Here is a 4,969-nt window from a genome sequence, read left to right on the forward strand (position 1 = left end):
CTGCTTTGAGCTTCAGGGAGTTACAAACTTGCCTCATTCTTCAGAAGTCTAATTAACATGGTAGTCAACAGGTTAATTGTGTTTATACCTATTCTTTCCTATCTCTCTGTCTAAAACAGTTCTTGTGTGGATGTCCCGTGTGGATGGTGGACCTCATTAGATCCAGCTCACACACACAGTTGAGGAAACTGTTTTAGTGTTTATGAAATTGTGTAGTGTTTACACAGGAGAGCAGGTGGGAGCTGGTGTGCAGGAGCTGCAGCATCCACCTGCAGAGCTCAGTGCAGAAGTCTGATGTGAGGAAAAGTGATGCAAGTCCCAGGTGGCCAAAGAGGGAACGGGCAGACTTGGGGTGGGCGGTGAGGAGCAAGGGTGTCCATACAGTGTTCAGCCTCAAGGGACTGTTCTCCTGCCTGTCCAGATGGCTTCAGGAGACCCTCTGTATCAATGTCCATTGCAGAATGCTGCTGTCACTTCTTCTGCATACTGAAAAATGACAGAAAATACCCTTGAAAGAAAAACCCTCCTTTATGAAATCTTCTTTGAAATCTTCATCAGTAAGTGTCCCATTGAAACCTCTCCAGTTAGTTCTACAAGTCTTGAAGACTGGAAGAAAATTACAGAAACATCACTCGTTAGAGATTTCTGTGTTTTAATGAGCCCCATGGCGTATTTGGTGCTGAGTCCATGAACCTCAGATCCCAAGGACAGACTGAAGAATCTCCTCAAGAAGCCCAAGTCAGAAGCAAAGCCCAAAGTTCCTTGAAGCATTATTGGGCCCCACTGAGGGCTGTTACTGACAAAGCCTCCCCAGGGACTTGTTAGAGCAGATAATTGGAGGCAGTGATTGCATCAGGCAAAGGCAAAGTGCAGCAGCTCTGATGCTGAGAAAACCCTTGATTTGTTTGATGAAGGAGAATGGCCAAGCCCTGACCCCCTGCCCCTGGGAAGGGAGATCCTGTCCCTCACATGTGTCTCAGGGCTCTTCCTGGGGATGTGGGGATGATGCCCAGTGCAGGACAATGGTGTGACACTCCCTGGGGGGTGCAAGGAGGCAATGGGGTGCCATGGCCACGACAACCATGTGTCTCCTCTTCGGCCTCGCTGTCAGGGACATCGGCCATAGCCAAGGGGACAAAGACCTCGGGGCTCTCAGGGACATCCAGCCTTGCCAGCACCCTTGGCCATCTCCACCACGGTCCATCCTACACTGTCCCAGGCCTGTGGCTGTTTCCCCACAGGCTGCAGACACCCCATGCGCTTCCCCAGCTTGTTCTCACCCCGGTGTGTCCCCACCTGTGCTGCTGTCTCTCCATCCCCACCAGCTGTTCCTTGAAATACAAAGTCATGGCTGATCCAGAGTCCTTCTGAATAACCACAGCACTGTGCTCAGAATGACATTTCTTTGTCCTGAGGTTCACTCTGGACCTCCAGAGCTGCAGTTTCTGATGGTTTTCCTTTCTCATGCTGTTTCCCTCTAGCAAAAAATACAAACAAACAAACAAGCATGCCATCATCTCGGAAAGTGATTTTCAAGATTTCTGAAGCTACTACTACTCTTTCTTGTCATGGTTTTACCACAGCCACCAACTAAGACCATGAGAGCTGCTCACATCCTGCTCCCAGTCCCCAAGTGGGATAAGGGAGAGAACTGAAAGGGAAGGGAGAAACTTGTGGGTTTAGAAAAAAATATAAGATGACAATAAAAACAATAAAAATAATACACTACTACTAATAATATACTTATACTAAAATATACATAAAGTAAAATATACGCTACTCAGTGCAATCCCAACAGAGCTAACCATAGTAGCCGGAAAACTGAAATGAACTAGCTGGGAAAGGCATCTCCAGCTTTATACCGAGCATGACGCTAATGGTAGAGAATAGCTCGTTGATTGACCTGGGTGTCAATCAAGGTGCTGTCCTGTCTCTGCCCCCTCCTACCAATTTGCACCTGCAGCTGGACTCCAAAGAAGTCCTTGGTTTCACTAATAGTCAAGGTAAATTAAATAGAAATAGATAAATTAAATTAAGAAAACATACTCAGTGCAATCCCTCATGTAACTCCAGTCACACGGAACAGCCAGTCCTGCAGAAGGGAGCACCTTGGTCCTGAGCAGCCGAGCCCAGCAAGAGAGAGCTAAAAGGCAATGGGCAGAAAGGCCCAAGGGCCAACTGCAAAATGGCAGAATGGCAAACGACCGAACTGACATCCAACTCCTGACAGAATGAAACTTCTGAATAGAACTAACCAAACCAGCTGGAAAAACCCAAAGTAACGGATGTAACAAGCCCTAAAAGCTGGCTCCAGCTTCAGACTGAGCATGATGCTAATCATAGGGAATATTTCATTGATCAGCCTGCATGTCAGTCCAGGTGCTGTCCTGTCTGTGTCCCCTCCTGCCAATTTGCATCTGCAGCTGGATGGCCAAAGAAGTCCTTGGTTTCCCTGACAACAGCCACGATATCAGTGAGTTCTGACATTCCTTTCATACCAAATGGCAAACACTGTAAAGCTGCTAAAAGAAAAAATTAAATCTATCCCAGGGAAGAAACAGTGTTATTATTCTCATAGCAAATCTAAACAAAAGACTGTAGTAGCTATGAAGGAGAGAGATTCAAAATGCATGAAGAAAATTAACTCAATCTCAGTAAAAACAGCACGTTTCCTCAGCCTCCACTTCACCGGGCTAAAGAAGTTTGGGTCTCTCAACATCTCCACACATGACCCAGACTGTCTCTGGCCACACGACAGCTCCTCCCCGTTTCTCCAGAGTGGGGAACCTCCCACTGGGACACCCCGCTCCAGATGTGCCCACACCAGTGCGGAGTCAAGATGGACAATAACTGCCCTTGGCTGGGTGGCCACGCTCCTCCCAGTGCAGCCCAATGTGCTCATGGGCATATTCCTGTTTAGCACCACTGAGAACTGACTGAACAGCCAGGCTCAGAGGGTTGTGACCAGCGGCACAAGGCCCAGCAGGAGGTACCATGAGGAGCACTCAAGGACACTGTACTACCCAGCATCTCCTCCCCACAGGTGTCTCTTGGGTCCCTGGAACCACCTCAGTGACAAGGGGGAGAGCACTGCCTGTATGGGGTGGAGGAGATGGGGTCTGGAATGAGGGTCCTGGGGCAGTTTCTCCTGGTTGTTCATGTGGCAACAAGCTGGGTCAGATATTTGGAGAGAGGAACTCTTCCTAAGGGCCTCCAATGGGCTTGGGGATGGTCTACAGTTTCCTGCATGCTGCCTTTTCTGGTGGAGATCAGAGGCTGCCGGCCCTTTAGAGGACCCAGGACAGGCCTTGTCCTTCCTCTGGTCACAGCTGGACCCCAGTTCTCCAGCTCGGCCCCAGCTCAGGAGCCTTGTCTAGGGGTGACTTTTGGGGTAAGGTTGACAAGAGGGGTGCATAAGTTTGTCTTAAGGACATGTGATGAGCACCAGGACTGAAGTACCAGAGCAAAATGATGTGGCTTCTAGGTGAATACTTTCTTCGGTGCAAATCCTGACACAGGGTCCCAGACTTGCTTTCCATGCCACCCTTCACGAGGGATGATGCACTAAGAGATGGCAAGTGGGGGACACGGATCCTTCTTCAGCTACTTCCCTGGCCTGGTGAAGCACCAGGACATCAGGGACTTCTGGCCCTGCACCCTGAACTCTGCGTATTATCTTGGGGCAACTGAACACCAGCACTTTTCTCTCCAAGCTCCTGTCTGATCTCCCCCCATCCTGGCCCCTTCCCTGTGTTCCCCACAGGGCCCCAACCTGGCACTGATGCTCCACAGAGCAGGTTGGCTGCAGTACCATGGGGTGACTCCACACTGGTTGTGCTGCTCCGTGAGGGACACAGATGCAACTGCATGGGCTGCACTGTCACTGAGCTCTTTCCCGGGGGTCTAAAGCTCTGGAATGGGTTCAGAGCATTTCTTGGGACTCATTGCGTTTTCTGCTCATTTCAGTTCAGCAATCCCTTCCTTGTCCTTCAGGTGCCTGGCGATTGGTGCAGGAAGATGTGGCCTATCCCGTTCCAAGGGACGGAGGTAGGCTGGCCAGCCCGTAATTCTTCAAATTCTCCTTCCTGCCCTTCTTGAAGATGGGTTTGACATCTTCCTTTCCCAAGGACCTCGGAACTCCTCTGTTTCTGCTGTCACTTTTAAAAGCACAATCCAGAATCATGGGCAAGGGTGATGTAGCAGACAGGAGCACTTGCAATGAGCCTGTCCCAGCAGCTGAGATGAATCTCACTCAGCCACTGAGGTTTGTTCCTGGAGTCACACACAGAAATGCCAGGGTTCCATCAGGCATCCGTGTCTGAGCTGGTCTCAGGACTGCTTATGCACCCAGGGATGTTCAGAGACAGAGTCTGTCCCTTTTACACACAGAGGCAGGAGTCACAGTGGGTCTCTGGCCTCCTGTTGCTACTCCAAAGGGACGGGAGGCACCTCAGCCCTGTGGTGTGTCACCCTGCTCTGCACTCATCTGAGATGTCCCACGTCATGAGGAATGGATACGGGGACCTCAGTTCAAGGAAGAAGATCGCAGTGCTGCATTCAGGTGATTTCCCATGGCGTGTTCCTCCCAACATGAAGTGACCTCAAGACCTTGTCTGTGCCACAGACCTTAATGGAAAAACAAGGAATAATTGATGGTGTTTGTGATCACTCGCGTGCGTGTCACCTCACGTACATGATGTGTGTGCCTACATCTCATCTGTACAAAGCCAACATGGACTGCTGAACAACTCATTCAGTGTCCCACCAAGGAGGGAAGAGCAACCTCTGTGAGCTGGGGAGAGAGGCCAGGTCTGGAAAGGAAGGTTGTGAGGGGCCAGTCCATGATGATTGTCCTGAGACTTCTTCTCAAGGGATGTCCAGTGCACAGGGGCACAGCCCAGCCCCTGCTCTGCTGGTCCTGCAGGTCTCTGGCAGGAGGCCTGGCTGTGAGAGGACACTGCTGTGTGCC

This window comes from Caloenas nicobarica, chromosome 37, assembly GCF_036013445.1.
Source record: "Caloenas nicobarica isolate bCalNic1 chromosome 37, bCalNic1.hap1, whole genome shotgun sequence".
In the NCBI taxonomy this organism is placed as follows: Eukaryota; Metazoa; Chordata; class Aves; order Columbiformes; family Columbidae; genus Caloenas; species Caloenas nicobarica.